The sequence below is a fragment of the Oryctolagus cuniculus genome, chromosome 5 (genome assembly GCF_964237555.1).
Source record: "Oryctolagus cuniculus chromosome 5, mOryCun1.1, whole genome shotgun sequence".
NCBI classification, from domain to species: Eukaryota; Metazoa; Chordata; class Mammalia; order Lagomorpha; family Leporidae; genus Oryctolagus; species Oryctolagus cuniculus.
Window position 1 is genome coordinate 25679589 of NC_091436.1, and position 18441 is coordinate 25698029.

The following is an 18441-nucleotide window of genomic DNA, read 5'->3' on the forward strand; positions in this document are numbered from 1 at the left end:
ATCCCAAGCCATGGCTTAACCCATTGCACCACAACAGCCACCCAAGGCATTTGATATTCTATCTCTACGTCTATTTCTGTTAGACATTTCCAAACTTGAGTTAAGGACAAATATCAGTTTATTGGAAAACATTATTAGTGGTTTGAAACATTTAAACAGTTATAGTTTTACTTTAGGCTTTTGCCTGTTGTGAATGCTCTCCAAATTTTTAAGTTGGTAAGTTCTGAGCTGGAGACTACATTTGAAAAGAGGTCTGAGTAGTTCTGAATATTTTGGGCAGAACTCCTCTTTGATTTCTGTCTTGTTAATTTAAAATGTTTGCCTCTTAGTCCATCTGTATACATATATTCCAATAAAGCTGAAGCACCCACTTCACCACATCTCATGGGAGAGGTATAATCTGACAGGTGTCAAAAAATAATATTTTGAAATAGTTCTTATTATCAGATACCTAAAGTTCCACTTAGTGTTTCATTTAAAAGGACCTATTTCTTTGTAGACTCTTTTTTTTTTTTTGACAGGCAGAGTAGACAGTGAGAGAGAGAGAGACAGAGAGAAAGGTCTTCCTTTGCCATTGGTTCACCCTCCAATGGCCGCCACAGCCGGCGTGCTGATCTGATGGCAGGAGCCAGGTACTTCTCCTGGTCTCCCATGGGGTGCAGGGCCCAAGCACTTGGGCCATCCTCCACTGCACTCCCTGGCCACAGCAGAGAGCTGGCCTGGAAGAGGGGCAACCGGGACAGAATCCGGTGCTCCGACCGGGACTAGAACCCGGTGTGCTGGCGCCGCAAGGCGGAGGATTAGCCTAGTGAGCCGCGGGGCCAGCCGAACTTTGTAGACTCTTTTTAAAATGGAAGAATTTTCTAGAATGATAAGACTTTACTAAATATATTGCAAGAAACTGGCCCAAGGCTTCTCAGACAAAGCATTGAGTGTCTGACAGACATCTGGGAACAGAGGTAAGAGAAAGTGGTCTTGTGTTGACTTGGCTCAGACATTCTTATTTGTAACTTCTGCTTTCATTCTCACATATATGGCCACCTTATTAGAGTTAATCAAAGGGGTAAATGGCTACCCAGGGGGTTGTGAGGGGTCTGGGTATAGCTCCAGAGCTCCTGGACCTGGACTTCACTCCTCCTGTCTCACTTGCCTCCTATTCTCAGCCTCTGATTGACAAACACAGACACAATTTTAACTGATCTTTGATTGCATCCAGAATGATACAGCCATATTGTAAGTAACTCCCGGAAACTGGAAGTTCACAATATGGGTGCCTGGTGCCAGTATGGTGCTGCAGGCAGCTAAGGCGCCACCTGCAACATCATCATCCCATACTGGTGCACTGGTTGGAGTCCCAGCTGCTCTGCTTCCAATCCAGATTTCTGTTAATGAGCCTAGGGAAGCAGGAAATGACAGCCCATGTACTTGGGCTCCTGCCATGCATGTGGGAGACCCAGATGGAGTTCTGGGCTCATGGCTTTGTCCTGTATCAGCCCCAACTATTGGGGCCATTTGGGAGTGAATCAGCATATGGAACCTTGCTTGTACACTCTCTCACTTTGCCTTTCAAATAAATAAGTAAATCTTTAGAAAAAAAAAAAACAGATCTTGGTTCCAGCATGATAGGTTCTAGTGCCAGCATAGTGAGATCCTCCTTTGGGGTTACAGATGGCCTGCTTCCTGTCTTCACAGGATGGAAAGAGAGTGCATTAGTTCTCTTGCCTCTTCTTATAAGGACAATAATCCCATTCATGAGGACTCCTCCCTTATGCCTAATTACCACCCAAAGCACCCACCTCCAAATATCATCATTACCTCATTGGGAATTAGATTTCAACACATGAAATTTGGGTGACACATTGGGTCCATAACACCTACTAAGAAGGTGGATGAAGTTTATAATCTGCATCACTCTGTTTAGTGCTTGCTTTTTCTCCAACTATGTCATAGAATATAATTCTGTGTTAACTTTGTCTTCCTTTTCATATGGTTTTTGAAAGCAATAAGACTGGAGTGTGTTTGGTCTATAAAAAAAGACACTGCTTGGGATAACTGCGTCTTGTTCCAGATTGCCTGAGTTTGAGTCCTAGCTCCACTCCCAGTTCTGGCATTCTTCATTTTTTAAAAAATATTTATTTTATTATTTGCGAGGTAGAGTTACAGTGAGAGGGAGAGACAGAGAGAAAGGTCTTCCATCCGCTAGTTCACTCCCCAAGTGGCCACAATAGCTGGAGCTGAGCCAATCTGAAGCCAGGAGCCAGGTGATTCCTCTGGGTCTCCCATGTGGGTGCAGTGGCCCAAGCACTTGGGCCATCTTTCACAACTTTCCCAGGTCATAGCAGAGAGTTGGATTGGAAGAGGGGCAGCTGGGACTAAAACGGGCACCCATATGGGATGCCGGCATAGGATTAACCTACTGCGCCATAGCTCCAGCCCCACTGGCTTTCTTCTAATGTGCACCATAGGAGGCAGCAAGGAATGGCTCAAGTAATTGGATTCCTGCTGCCCATATGAAACACAAAAATTGAGTTCCTGGCTCCTGGCTTTGGCCTGGCCTGGCCTGGCCTGGCCTAGTCGTGGTTATTGTGGGCATCTGGGGAGTGAACCAGCATATGTCTGACTCTGTTTGTCTCTATGTCTTTGCCTTTCAAGTAAAATAATTTTTTTAAAAAAGAAATGTCTCCTCTTGCCTTTTTCTAGAACCTAGCATAACATTAAGAACAATAAAGAACTGCCAGATTCATGTTACCTCACTCCATTAAAACAGGAGGCCCAGGGCCATTATTGTGACATAACAGGTTAAGCACCAGCCAACAATGCTAACATCTCATATGGGTGCCAGTTCCAGTTCTGGCTGCTCCACTTTCAATCCAGATCTCTGCTAATGCACCTGGGAAAGCACTGGAAGGTGACCAAGGACTTGGGCCATTGCACTCACATGGAAGACTGGAATGAAATTCCTGGCTCCTGGCTTCAGCCTGACCCAGCCCCTGCCATTGAGGCCATTTGAGGAGTGAACCAGCAGATGGAAGATTTCTCTCTCTCTCTCTACTTCCTCTCTGTAACTCTGCCTTTCAAATAAATAAAAATAAATCTTAAAAAAAAGGAGGCCCACATATCACTCTCAGCTTCACTCTCAAATGATTTCCCCTAAAGATAAAAGTTGTTAAAGGTATTACTGTTTTGTAAAGAGTGTGAAATAATGTAAAAGTTGTCCAAATAGTTTTAAAAAGTATACAGGTTGCATCCTCCAGGACTGAGATCACAGATAAGAACACATTGACTATGACAATTACATGGCAACACAAACAGAAGAAGAGTCTGCCTGAACTAGAGGAAACTTCTACACATCTGGAGCTGTATCTCCACGGTTCAGTAGATTCTTAGTCTTCTCACTGGGTCTGCCAATCAAGAACCTTAGGAGAGTGGTTTTTTGGCAAATAACTCCTGACTACTTGAAATGAGGCAGATACCACTAGAGCGTTTCAGAGGCCAGACACCAGCTGGTAATCATACATTTCAATTATTTGAAGTTTGGATCAGAAAGCTAAAGGTGAAGTCTTACCTCATTTGTCAAATGATGTCATTCGTTATTGAATCAGGACAAACCAACTAACATCTGAAGTATAATTTTGGTTGCTATTTATAATGTATTCAACAGTTCTTTTGGCTTGGCTAGCTTCTTTAATTGTGTGTAACTTTCACATTCATTAAAAACATGGGGAGACTAGGAAATGACCTACACACATAGTGCTCCAAGCAAATCAAAGCTGCTCTCCATACGCCAAATGAATGCCACAGGAACCTCTCCAAGCGAATGCAATGAGCTTTGACAGCACCTGTGGTATCTGGAGACAACACTTTTTTTAAAATGAGAATTACACATACCTAGGCTCACAAAAAGAGAGAGTTCTATGAACGAGTCAGTGAACATTCTAAGACACTGATAACAAAACAGAAAAATACACTAATAGACAAAGGTATCGACACTGGGAAATCTCTACACATTTCTTACTGAGAAGTAAGTGAATTTACTATTAAAGAACTTTCAAACGAAGGCTGGCATTGTGGCATAGCGGGTAGATACAGCCTATGATGTCCAGGCTGTTCCACTCTTGATCTGGCTCCCTGCTAATGGCCTGGAAAAAAACAGCAGAAGATGGCCCAAGTGTTTGGGCCCCTGCCACCCACAGGGGAGACCTGGTTGAGGGTCCTGGCTCCTGGCTTCAGCCTGGCCCAGCCCTGACTATTGCAGCTGTCTCTGGCGTGAACCAGCAGATGGAAGAACTCTCTCTCTCTCTCTCTCTCTCTCTCTCTCTCTCTCTCTCTCTTCCCTCTCTTCCCTCTCTCTCTATAATTCCTTAAAATAAATAAATAAACCTTTTTTTAAGAGGCTGTAAAGGATAAAATCTTGGTAACTGTGACACTGGCCCTGGAAAGAAGAGAAACCACAGTCTGACACAGAGTATTTTCTATTGACCACCCTATTTGTAAATGGAGCCATCATCATCACCTTCATCACAAAAGCTAGTATGTGCTAAGTACTTCCTCCCATGTGCCAGGTACTGTTCTCAGAATGTCAACTTGTCCTAATTCATTTTATCCTCTCAAAAATTCCATGAGGCAAATGCTATTACTAGGCCCATTATAAAGATGAGAAAACTAAGGTCATATGAGTAAGAAGTGTAGAATATTGGAATATTAGAGTTGCAAGGAAATTGGGCCTCACCTATAATTCCACTCTTAATCTATAGATTAAAAAATTTCACTGTGGTGTAGCAGGTAAAGCTGCCATCTGCAGTACCAGCACCCTATATGCATGTTTGAGTCCCAGTTGTTCCACTTCCAATCCAGCTCTCTGCTATAGCCCAGGAGAGCAGTACAAGATGGACCAAGACCTTGGGCCCTTGCACCCAGGTAGGAGACCCGGAAGAAGCGCCTGGCTCCTAGCTTCAGTTGGCTACCAGTTTGAGTAATGGCTACTCCACTTCTGATCAAGCTCTCTGCTATGGCCTAGGAAAGCAGCAGAAGATGGCCCAAGTCCCTGGGCCCCTGCACCCTCATGGAAGACCCGGAGGAAGCTCCTGGCTCCTGACTTCGGATTGGTGCAGCTCCAGGCATCGTGGCCAACTAAGGAGTGAACCAGCAGATGGAAGACACCCCCCCCCATCTGCCTCTCCTTCTGTCTCTGTCTAACTCTGACTTTCAAATAAATAAATCTTAAAAAAAAATAAAAAATAAAAAAAGAAGAAGAAGTGAAGCAGCCTGGACTTGAACCACTGCCCTTATGGGATGCCAGCATTGCAGGTGGCAGCTTAACCCACTACAATACATCACAGGCCCCAAGGATGAGGTTTCATTTTCTTTTGTTTTTAAGAATTTATTCATTTATTTTAAAGGCAGAGCTACGGAGGAAGAAGGAGGGAGAGAGTGAGATTTTCCATTCGCTGGAAGGACTGCAGTGGCCAGGGCTGGTTCAGATCAAAGCCAGGAGCTTCCCCCTGGTCCCTGGCATGGGCACAGAGGCCGTAGAAACTGAGCCATCCTCTGTTGCCCTCCTAGGCACACCAGCAAGAAGCTGGGTCTGAAGTGGAGCAGCTGGGATGGGAACCGGCATATACATGGGACATGGGCACCACAGACGATGGCTTAACACCACAGCACTGGCCCCTTCAAGGATGAGCTTTAGAGGTACCAATTTGTTGTTTTTAGCATATCTTTAAGTTGATATATGTATATAAAGAGTAATATATTTATGAGAAATACTTTTTACTGCATTTTAAAATCAGAATTGCCTACAAAACATTTACTGAAAAGGATATACACACATAATATACACATATCTGAGATGTTACATAAACATTACTTTCTTTCTACTATACAATAAAAATCTTAGGCTCTAACTAAGCCACCTAGGCAAATATCACATTTTCTGTGTACAGGGGAAAAATGGAAAGATTAGACTTTTCAGAGTAATGTAAATTTGGGAGTTGCTTCATTAACATGATGATCTGAACTTGTAAGTATCTACTAATAAGAGAAAGACACCCTTTACAGATGTTCAGAGGGCTATTATTTTTACTCCTCTTCTCTGATAATACAATGGATATGCTAAGACAAGCCGGGGGTGGTAACTAAGGGCTTCATTTATCTGAAATTAGAAGTGCCCATAATGGGTTGGCAGGGCTGTGGGCAGCATTGTGTGCTTCTCAGCTCTCTCTAATTAGCCGTAGAAAAATGTGAAGGACAGCACCCACATTATCCAAATTCTCTTTAGGATTTGCTACCTTAAAAACTATTTTCCTTTTGTATTATCAATATGTATAATTATGCTTTCAGAAAGCCCTCTGCCTTGGAATTCTTTCCTTGCTGACCTGTCACCCAGTTACAAGTCATGTTCAGCAGCCAGTATTTATTTACTGAGGGTGGTTTCTGGGGAACGTTTCAGAATTAATTAATAGACTAACACGGATAACTTCTTTTTGTGAAATCCATATGTCCGTCCTCTTCTGGCCAAGAAGGCATTTCCCTGGGAGTCTCTTACATCATCTCTTAGGACTTTCTCCTCTGGTGTGGCCCCTCCCCTGTGCAGCCACACTGGCCTTTCAGTTCCTCATTGCACTGAGAGCTGCTTCTTGTCTTGGGGTTTTTGCTCTTTCAGTTCTCTTTTCTGGGACCTTCTTTCCCTGCTCTTCATCAGTTGGTTCCCAGCCCAAATGTCAACTCTACAAATACCTTCACTCCCATCCAGGACTGCTCCATCCTACTGATTTATAATTTACTGATTCTCTTTTGTTCCTTTTTGTCATTTTTCACTATTTGAAATTGTCCAATTCGTTAGTTTATTTTCTATCAGCTCTCCAATCAGTATATGAACCGCATATAGCCTAAAGGCTTCGTCAGCCTTGCTTGCCCAATATCTTCTGTCATACAGATACACGATATTATTTGTTAAATATGTAAGTACACACATGTACACACATACATATACTACTCAAAAAAGAAAAAAAAAACCTAATGTCAGTTGAAGGTAAAATACTGATAATCTTGGGGACATATTAACTCAAAAGGGACATAAGGAGGTTGAAGTGTTAAAAATATTCCCCATTAATCTGAGTTACAGTTACACACACAAAGGTATAATAAACCTAGTGATGTAACCTTATTGAAGCTCCTGGCTCCTGGCTTCAGCCCGGTCCAGCCCTGGGTGTTGAGGCCATTTGGGGAGTGAACCAGCAGATGGATAATATCTCCCTCTCCCTTACTCTCTTTAACTCTACTTTTAAAATAAATAAATAATTTTTTTTTTTTGACAGGCAGAGTGGACAGTGAGAGAGAGAGACAGAGAGAAAGGTCTTCCTTTTGCTGTTGGTTCACCCTCCAATGGCCGCCGCGGCCGGCGCACTGCGGCCGGCGCACCGCGCTGATCCGATGGCAGGAGCCAGGAGCCAGGTGCTTTTCCTGGTCTCCCATGGGGTGCAGGGCCCAAGCACCTGGGCCATCCTCCACTGCACTCCCTGGCCACAGCAGAGGGCTGGCCTGGAAGAGGGGCAACTGGGACAGAATCCGGCGCCCCGACCGGGACTAGAACCCGGTGTGCCGGCGCCGCTAGGCGGAGGATTAGCCTAGTGAGCCGCGGCGCCGGCCTAAATAAATAAATTTTAAAAATTATTTATTTATTTGAAAGTCAGAATTACAGAGACAGAAGGAGAGACACAGAGAGGTCTTCATCTGTTGGTTCACTCCCCAGTGGCTGCAACAGCCAGGGCTGAGCCAGGTCAAAACCAGGAGGCAAGAACTTCATCTGGGTCCTCCACATGGAGCGCCAGTCTTTGGGCCATCTTCCACTGCTTTTCACTGGCCATTAGCAGGGAGCAGGATCAGGAGTAGAGCACCTGGATCTTGAACTGGCACCCACATGGGATACTGGTGTCGCAGGCAGCAGCTAGTGGCTATGCTCCACACCGGCCCTTCAATACAGTGCACTCTTAGCAGAATCTTCTAGTTTTGGATTCCACAATCTAGTCCAGGAGAAATGTTTTTTTTTATTTTTTAATTTAATTTTATTTTTTTTGACAGGCAGAGTGGACAGTGAGAGAGAGAGACAGAGAGAAAGGTCTTCCTTTGCCGTTGGTTCACCCTCCAATGGCCGCCGCGGCCGGCGCGCTGCGGCCGGTGCACCGCACTGATCCGATGGCAGGAGCCAGGAGCCAGGTACTTCTCCTGGTCTCCCATGGGGTGCAGGGCCCAAGCACTTGGGCCATCCTCCACTGCACTCCCTGGCCACAGCAGAGAGCTGGCCTGGAAGAGGGGCAACCGGGACAGAATCCGGCGCCCCGACCGGGACTAGAACCCGGTGTGCTGGCGCCACTAGGCGGAGGATTAGCCTAGTGAGCCGCGGCGCCGGCCCAGGAGAAATGTTTTTAAAACAATGTGGGGGCTGGTGCTGTGGTGTAGTGGGTAAAGCTGCCGCCTGCAGTGCCAGCATCCTATACGGGCACCAGTTTGAGCCCCAGCTGCTCCACTTCCTATTCAGCTCTCTGCTGTGGCCTGGGAAAACAGTAGAAGATGGTTCAAGTGCTTGGGCCCCTGCACTGCATGGGAGACCTGGAAGAAGCTCCTGGCTCTTGGCTTCAGATTGGCTCAGCTCCAGCTGTTTTAGCCATCTAGGGAGTGAACCAGTGGATGGAAAACCTTTCTCTCTCTCCTTCTCTCTCTCTCTCTCACTCTCTGCCTCTCTGTAACTCTGCCTTTCAAACAAATAAATCTTTTAAAAAGTAAATAAACTTTATATTGACCTATAAAAAATGATGAAAAATCAGAGGGTGGCATGGCACACATCAATTCGTTTGAACAGAAGGTCTTCATATGTTCATCTATATGGCAAAGATGCAAATGAGACATGACTTCTCAATATGTAGTTCCTTTGTAACAACAAAACAATAAAAAAAACTATTTTTAACTATTTTTTAAAATAAACTTTACTTATGTGAAAGAGAGAGGGAGGGACACACACAGAGACATTCCATCTGCTCCTTCACTCCCCCAAATGGCCACAACAGCAGAGGCTGGGCCAGGCTGAATCCAAGCTCCTGGAATGCCACCTGGGTCTCCCATGTGTTTGTCATGGGCCCAAGTACTTGGGCCATTCTCAGCTGCTTTCTCGGTGACATTAACTGGGAGCTGGATTGGAAGTGGAGCAGCCAGGACTCAAAGCAGCACTTCAATATGCGATCGCAACTTCACGAGGAGTGACTTAACTCATTGTGCCACAATGACAGCCTTCCAAAAAACCTTTTTGAAAACATATAAAACAATTAAATTTTAAATAGTTACACTCTATTAAAGTCACTGCCAGCAGCCTCATCTGTATAACTAGACTTGAAAATTTCAGTTATTTGTTTACTTATTTGAGAGACACAGAAAGAGGGAGAGGCATCGAGAGATCTTCCATCTGCTAGCCTACTCCTCAAGTGATCACAGGGGTTAGGCCAAGCCAAAGCCAGCAGCCAAGATTCCACCCAGATTTCCCATGTGAGTTACACACACTCAACTATGTTAGCCATCGTCTGCTGCTTCCCAGCCTTATTAACAGGAGCTGGATCCGAAGTGGAGCAGCCAGGACTTGAATTGGGATAGAGACGTCCCTAGTAATAGCTTAACACATTATGCCACAACGCTGGACCTCAGGTGAACTTTTGAAATAATTGACTCAACCCTATTGAGTAAATGATATGTTTTGTGATTTTAATTTTCCCTGTGGAAATATCCTGGAACAGAATATGTATTTCCTATGACTCTTGTTCAAAATGTATTGCTACAACACACTTGTTTCTTCCTGCTTTGGGTTCATGATACACATTAATAGTTGCAGGGGACTACCTCAGCAGTTACACTATTGTCAGCCCAGTAACAGCTAAGTGAGCCCACCCTATCCACGTAATTTTCCTATCACCTTCCTCATTGAGAGTACCCTCTTCTGGATTTGAGGTGACATTCTCTCATCAAATCATCTCTTTGATGTAATGCTTTTAACTGGTGATCTTATTTTATTACACAGGATTTCTAAGGGCCCAAATTGCTGCAAAAAGCTTAATGACAACTATTTGACATTGTTTCCTTTTGTTTTTCTGTTCTCAACTCAGAGTTCAAAGCTAATGAAAGAGGGTCAACTCTACCATAGACCAACAGATAGATTGGGAGTGAGTCAAGTCACTGTTCTCAGAAATCCTAGAAGTTTAAGGACTTTGGTACCAAGGAAAAGACCTCAACAGTCATTTCAAGAATAATGCACATTTTCCCCTAAAACTTTTTTAAAAAGATTTATTTATTTTATTTGAAAGGCAGAGTTACAGAGAGAGAAATGTATTAAAGCTGATAATGAGAACCAGGTTTTCCCAGTTGAATTTACATGGCCTAGGTGTTAATCAAAATCTCTATCCTCTAATTCTTATTACTACCATTCACCCTCCTATGAACACCTATTTCTTTAAGATTGGAAGTGGATGTTTTGACCCAAGACAGCATTGCTAAAGCTCGGGGGGGCGGGGGGGAATTTGAAGGTCCTTGAGCCCTCTCCCTTGTTCTGCTCTTTTTACTCCCCTTTCTTCCTGTTCCCTTTTTTTCTGTAAAATTTTCAAGAGTTCAGATTTCAGAAACTTAGGGTTGAAAGGAAACCCCTCATTGTTTGAATGAGGCCCAGAAAGGGCACAAGTCTGCCACCAGCTCAGGATCAGAGCTGGGGCCTGCATCTGTGCTAACAGGGCCACCCACCTCGCTCCTGCCTCATCAGCCTGGGTCCTTGTGACTGCTCTGCTCACAGGCTCTGAGCAGAGGCATCATCAGCTGCCAAAGATGTTGCTTTTGTGTTTGCCCCCCCCCCTCCATGTTTCTCCCTCTTTTACCCTTCAGTTGTGTTCTACTCCTAGCCCCTAGTATGCCTGCTAGTATGGTTAGCCCATGCTTTGGGCTTCTCTGTTTCAACCCCCTTCATCTACACCTGCCTTTATCATTGCCATCCTATGCTTTGTCAAGATAAATCAGTCTGAGTCCTAAGTTAGCTGTCACTTTGAAAACACAATCTAATAAATTAATCTTTCATAAGAAGTTAATGACTAATTAGGAGCTTAGGAGTTAGGAGTGTGCTATTTATAGTTAGTTTGTAAGGGAAGATTTCTACAGATATGAAGACTTAACCTTAAGCAGTAATGGTTAAGTGGAAAGATTTCAGCTCTAGCTGATTTTGGAGTTGTAGGACGGTGATAGAAGAAGACAGGATAGGGTTGTGATTGATGTGATACTCTTAAATTATTAATGTTGTATCTACATTTCCCTATATCTAAGGCAGCACTTCAGGCATTAGTAATCCTAGGTGGAGTCTTATTCTTCTTGGCTGCTTCTTAATATGATTTGTGTTCTTTAGTCTTTAAGAAGATTATCCATGAGGTATCACTGTATCTTTGTATACACAAAGATATGGTGTAGGCATCCCTTGAGGGCTCTCCAGAATGTAAGAAGCTAGTTTCACTAGCAGCTTGGACTGCTAAAACTTGCAGTGTACTTCATAAACTGGACAGGGTTGGTCCCAGCCTAAACCAGGAAACCATCATCCACTAGTTTGCTTGCCTCTGTTCAACCCTAACAGCTGACTGCTCCAGCTCCCTTCCCTTCTCTCTTCCCACAGGAAGAGAGAATGATCAGCTGGATCATTCACTGGGATAATTTTCTGTTTTTCAAGCTTTTATTTTATTTATTTATTTGAAAGGCAGAGTGACACAGAGGGATAGGAAAGGATCTTCCATCTGTTGGTACACTCCCCAAATGCCTGCAATGTCCAGGGCTGGGCCAGGTCCATGACAGGAGCCAGGAGCCAGGAACTCCACTTGGGTCTCTCATATGGGTACCAGGAACTCAAGTGGTTGGGCCATCATCTACTGTCTCCCAGGGTGTACATTGGTGTTTGCAGGATTCTGGATCAGAAGCAAAGTTGGGGACTTGATCCTAAGCACGCCCACATGGGATGTGGGCATCTCAAGGGGTGGCTTACCTTGTTACAGCACAATGCCTGCCCCCTTTTTCTTTCCTAACATATTTTTGTAAAAATAAAGCCTGGTTAAAATAAGAGCCATAATTATATTTTTGTACGGGAAAAGAACCAGTTTGCTATGGGAGGTCACATGAAACCTGAGGAATGTGATAAAGACAGGAGAGGGCCTCTCAGCAGCCAGCCCAGTCCAATCCCAGAGGCAGAGTAAATGGTGGTCATACTTTGATGAGAACAGCAGTCACCTGGAAAACTTATTTGCTATGGAGTTTCCCAGATCCTGACCTTGAGGATTCCAATTTTATAAATCTAAGGCACAACCCCAACTTCTTTTCTAAAGATTTATATGTTCATTGCAGAGTTACAGAGAGGCACGGTGCGGGGGGGGGGTCTTCCATCTGCTGGTTCACTCCCCAAATGGCTGCAATGACTGGAGCTGTGCTGATCCAAAGCCAGGAGCCAGGAGCTTCTTCCAGGTCTCCCATGCAAGTGCAGGGGCCCAAGGACTTGGGCCATCTTATACTGCTTTCCCAGGCCATAGAAGAGAGCAGTATTGGAAGTGGGGCTGCCGACACTTGAACCAGCGCTCATATGAGATGCAGGCACTGCAGGCAGCCACTTTGCCTGCTATGCCACAGTGCTGGCCCCACAACCCAGATTTTTAATTAAGCAGATAGTCTACAGGTGGTCTTTGGAATATACATAGGGAAATTCTAGAGTATGGGGTGACATGTGGTTAGCTGGATGTCTAGAAGTTCTGCCTATCTTATGAAAACTACAAGGAGAAGCGCTGCATCCTTCCACTAACAGACCTCACCTAGAATCACAGAAGGATTCTGGCTGATGGATCCTTCAGTAGCATCATTCTCTGTGCATCCCCACCAGAGGACATAAACCCCGGGATGAAGAGGATAGCCTACATTATTAGCACACTGGAACTTGTATCCTAGCAACAATTCAACAGACAGGCAGGTTTCCCTCAAAATTCTTTTCTTCAATTAATTTTTAAAGACCTAAATATTCTTCACACATAAATCATGACACCACCTAATTTTTCTCCATATACTAATTAAAGCCGATGAGTAGGAAGTGGAAGCTCCATCAGATAGGGAGTGCTAAGTCACTGCTTTTTACTAAGACCTAAGGCTACATTCCATCTATTCATCGGAACCCCACAGCAGGTAACCCCTGCGGTGCCTGATTTACAGTGCAGTAAATTTTTCTGAGGCAATAGCATGCCGGCTAATTCATTGTGAACAGTCTTAAGGAGGGATCCATTACAGTGATTTATATAAAAGTTATAGTCATAAGACCTCAGACACACAATCCTGAGCAATTCCCCAATATAAAAAAAAAATAGAGAAAAGAAGGCCAAAAGACTTAGGGGAAATAGTAGACCCATCAACCCCACCCCAGTGTGCTCAAATCCTTTTCTTTTTTTTGGGGAACAGCATTTATTTCCCCATGAAGACTTCCCCATCCCTCTTCCAGATCCATATGTGACCAATCAGGTCCTCTGCCAGCCAAGCCTGAGGGTGGTTCACGTGCAACGAGAGGACTAAGGCTGCCTGAGCTACCTGACAAGGTCTTTTCCCACTAAACCAGGCAAAGGATGATCTAGAATCGCCGCCACCACCCTGCCGAAGGTTTGGGAAGCAGAGGTACGAAGAGCTGCGAGATGGAGAAAGACTGAGATAAGAGCATCTGCGCCCTAGGATCTCACAGAGTTGGATGTAGGTCTTTGGTTTGCGGTTATGGGCATTGATGAAAGCCCATTCTTCATTGAACTTATTTGAGGATTTAACTGAGTCTTGGCAAGTGACATGGGTGTGTTTGGTTCTAGAAGCATTGTGTACAATGTCTCCTGCCTGTGTCATCAGTGTCAGTGGGACCCAGGTCTCCTGCCCCGGTACACCAGGCTCCAGGCTCTACAGCAGTAGGTCTTGAGCTTTAGAACGCCTACCAACTATGATATCTGCTAGAAATGCACAATCCTATGCCTACAAAGATTCGGATTTAGTGCAACGGGTTGTGAAGACCCAAATCCTGTCTTTTCTCATGCTTTTATTCTGAGTCAGAGTCCTTGCAGTGGCCTGGGAGGCGGTTCCCTGGTCGTCCCATTCTATTGCAGTCACAGTGTTCCTGTTGAGGTCTGCAAACATTTCAGCACTTGGAGCTTTCCCTCAGCTGTTCCCTCTAGCTGCAGACTCTGTTCCCCAGATACCTCCTCTACGTCATTTCCTTCAAACCTGGGCAGGAAGCTCGCTTCCCAACAAGTTGCATTCTGAACTTCCTATTTCATATAACAGCATAATTGCCCCCATCCTTTACCTTATTTTAGGCTCCTCCTGTTCAAAATTCTTTGCCTTTCCAAGTCCTATATAATACGTTTCTCCTGTTTATGTCTCTCCTGTTCCTCCGCCCACATGAAAGCAGAGCTCTTACCCCTGCTCACTGAGTATCCTGAACATCTTCGGCACTCGCAGTCACTCAATAACTTTTGACTGAAAGTGATTTCATCTCGGGGCGGCGCTGTGGCGCAGTGGGTTAGTGCCCTGGCCTGAAGCGCCGGCATCCCATATGGGTGCCGGTTCTAGTCCTGGCTGCTCCTCTTCTGATCCAGCTCTCTCCTATGGCCTGGGAAAGCAGTAGAAGATGGCCCAAGTCCCTGGGCCCCTGCACCCATGTGGGAGATCTGGAAGAAGCTCCTGGCTCCTGGCTTCGGATTGGCGCAGCTCCGGCCATTGCGGCCAATTGGGGAGTGAACCATTGGCTGGAAGACCTCTCTCTCTGCCTCTCCTCTCCTCTGACTTTCAAATAAATAAATAAATCTTTTTTAAAAAAAGTGATTTCATCTCAAAGTGATTTTCTGACAACATTCTGAAGCAGGCAATATGCCACGTAGCTAGTTATGATCACACTTTCTTAATACCCACAGCCCATATTACCAAATTTTCTTTTCCTTTGAAACTGAGGAATGGACAAATGATGACAAGAAGTTCTTGCTTCTGTTGTCCATTTGGGTGCCCCCTACCCAGCAGTTATCTCCCACAATGCCTCTTGTCACAGGGAAAAGGAATGCTTGTTACTCTGAACATTCACAAAGCATGAATGGCATGTTTGGGATATAGACAAAACATGAGGGACTTTAAAAGGGTTGTGGAAAATGAAAAGATGTCTATTTTTGGTGCAATGCTTTTTGAAATCTGTGTGTTTTTCATAATATGTATTTTCCACGAATGTTCTGAAGACCTCTTCGTGTGTTGTGAGGGCGATGCTCATATAGAGGAAGTCCATGCAGCCCTCTGAGCGCGGCCCCCACATTGAGGCAAGTCAGCCCCACTGGCCCGCTTTTATGGGAAAAGACGGCCACCACAAGCGGCTTTCTCTCAGAACCCAGTGTCCCTCAGGCTCCGCAATGGCTCCTGTTGGCTTGTTCTGTAGTGAGAGTGGTTCCACTGCAAACAACTTGCTACTGGCCACAAAGACACATTCACTTAAAGAAGGTATTCTTCCTAGCAGAGGCGAGACCGCCTAGTTGCCGGGGATTCACATGCATTTTTACTTTCCCTTCAACACAGTCCATGCTGTCTTCTTTAGGTCTTGATGATTTTTGAAACAAATGAACTAATGAAAACGCCTCCACCTTTGATTTAAGGCTACTTTCATGGATTCTCCATGGGCCTTGGGATCAGATCACCAAAATGGATGTATGTTTGCTGTGCCTATTTGTTTTTAAATTGAACTATCCAAATTACCTGAATATCTTCATATTCACATTACACTACTTAATCCGGACTTTTCAACAGCCATTTAAGGCTTCAACTAACGATCATCCTAGTGAAGCAAAATGCTGCCTGTTAACTTTCCTTGCTCAGTTTCTGGGAACTTGGGCAGCTGCTGTTGTGCGTGCTTAAGAGAAATTGGATTCTTACAGCAATTGCTTAATCTTGGCTATTAAGCAATTAAATAAAATGGGCTCTGGGACTATATAGCAGGTGGGTTTCAAAATGAAAAAAACGTTTTTGGAAATCAGATTTTGCGTTTTAAATGGATGTTTAAAAATGCAATGATACACACTTAGAGGAAAATGATGATCCCGCGAGTTGTTCTTAAGGTCTTCCACTTAACAAAGGTTGACTATTAAACGACCTATACAATGAAAGCAGAAGCTGCTTAAGCGGAAGTAGGCCCCGAATGTGAGTGAGATGAACCTAAAGGACGGACACGGTGGAACGTATTCCCAATGTTCAGATTTTCTCCTCCGAAAAAAATCGAGTAAGAAAAAGGTATCACCGCTTGTTTGTATAGGGTCGCCGGTGCCAACGACATCGCCACTGCTCGGAGGCCTCAAATCCCCCGGAGTATAGATCGAAATGAAAAACAAAAGCAAACCAAAACGAAACCAGCAGCGCTACTGTGGCCGTCCCTGAAGGGGCTGCCCGCCTCTTTAATGTATCCCTTTTTAATGAAAAGGGAAGGGAATATTTTAAGTCCTGACATTTGGTCCCTTTCTGCGAAATCTGAAATTCGAGACGCAAAACACAGCGCAGCCGTTGGTGAAATACCTGCTTTAAAAGCAGAACCACAGTGCATGTCTTTGGCCCGGAATTCCAGAGACTAATTTCCACCCCTCCCACGGAGTCACCTGCTCAGGGGGAACCCCGGCCAGAAAGCCGGGTCGCGCCAGGTCAAATCTTGCGCGTCTCTTGTTTACTCCGCCCCAGGCAGGGCGGTGGCGCGGCCGGGGGAGGAGGGGAAGAGGCGAGCGGGGAGGCGCCCGGGGCGCTCGGCTGGGTTCGGCCGGGCGCGGCGACTCGGAAGCCCAGGCGTGGTGGAGCGCGGTCCGCGCCCGGCGGGGAGCCCACCCGGAGGAGGCGCTCCGGGCGCTGGCCTCCCGGGAACCTCGCCGGAGAGTGCACACGAGTCCACACGCGCCGGGTAACGGCTCGAGGGATCCCAGGTGTCGCCGGGCCGGGGAGGAAGCCCAGAGAGCCTCGGCCCCCGCTCGCCTGGGATTCCCTCGCCCGCCCTCCCTGGGCTGGGTGCGCTCCTACTCCCGGTCCCTTCCGAGATGAGGGGAGCGCGCGGGTGGAGGTGGCTGCCCGCCCCGAGGTCCCGGCGCGACCCACCGGGAGCCCAGCAGCTGCCTGGCTCTGCCGTTGCCCAAGCCCATTTGGAAACCCCGACGGGGGTGGACTGTGGTCCCTGGGTGCGCCCGAGGCGTCCCGGGAAGCGACCCCGGGAAAGCATCCCGGGGGCGTTGCGCGCGCGCGAGAAAAGTTGGCGCTTCCGCAGGGGCACGGAAAGTGCTGGTAAAACACTCTGCTAAGCTCCAGAAATGCACCTAGGAGCTGCAGGCTGGTCTTATTTTTCTGGACCGATACCAGAATTGTGAATAGAGGCGGGGGCTCGGGAGAGGCAAGGGATCCGAGGTCCTCGAACAAAAATCTGAGGTCGGGACTGGTTATTATGTAATTCTGTTCGGCAGGCAGGCAGGGAAAGATTCTCTGGGAAATGTGGAAGATGGGGAGGAGTGGGGGCGAGGGAGGTTTCCACATCCTTAAAGGAAATTCTCAGGCTTACAGAGACGCCCGTGTGTGTGTGTGTGTGTGTTTCATGACAAGCAGAGACCAGCTCTTCAGGGAGTTCCCCGCTGCCCGCCAGCGGGAGGACAGCCGCAATCTCCCACCCAGCGCGGCCGCCGAGGGGCCGGCCCTGCCCTCGCGCCCGGGTCGCCCCGCGCGCCGCCCCGCGCTCCCCGCTCTCCGGCTCCAGACTGGTTTTTCTGGTTCGGCCTCCCTCCCTGGGACGCGCTGGGGGATCCGATGACGTCGCTGGCTGAGTCTCTCCCTCTTCCTCCCTCCCTCCGCCCGCCCTCGCCGCGCACTCCTCCTAGTAACTTCTGTTCGGGGAGGCGCTGCCAGGAATAACCCGGTGCGTCCACAGCCCGGGAGGGGAGGCGGCCGCTGCGGCTCCCGCACGCAGACAGCTGCGGCCCGGGCCTCGCGGCTCCCGCCCGAGCCCGGCGGCCCCGGCCCCGCGCCCCTCTGCGTACAGTGTCAGAAAAATAAATAAAGGCGAGAGGAGCCGCGGCCGGCGGTCGGGATCTCTCCCCTCCCTCCGCGCCCGCCCTCCCTCTGTCCTTAAGGAAATGCTACCAGACACCCCCCACCAGACACGCTCAGCCTCGGCGAGGAGCGGCCGCCGCGGCAGCGACAACAAGGGCACCGGGGGGCTTTCCTCCTCCACCTCCTCTCCCTCCTCCTCTTCCTCCTTCTCCTCCTCAGCGGTGACTTTCCAGGTGAGCGGCCGCCGCGGCTGCGAGGATCCCCCTCGCCCGCTCGGGCTCGGGCCGCCGCGTCGCGCCCTCCTCCCGCCCCTGTCACCCGGCGGCG

At 47.0% G+C, this 18441-nt stretch overlaps 1 protein-coding gene across 10 annotated transcripts in view; it reads left to right on the forward strand.

Moving 5' to 3' along the window:
* Nucleotides 1-18036: 18036 nt before the first annotated feature.
* Nucleotides 18037-18441, forward strand: part of HIVEP2 (HIVEP zinc finger 2) — a 216982-nt gene continuing 216577 nt past the window's right edge. For 4 of the 10 annotated variants that reach the window (XM_070073481.1, XM_051855303.2, XM_070073488.1 and 1 more), the window contains exon 1: nucleotides 18208-18347. The gene's annotated coding sequence lies outside the window, so the exon portion shown is untranslated. Of the gene's footprint in view, nucleotides 18348-18441 lie in introns of all 10 variants that reach the window. The other 6 variants (XM_070073483.1, XM_051855316.2, XM_051855304.2 and 3 more) reach the window with 5 other exon arrangements.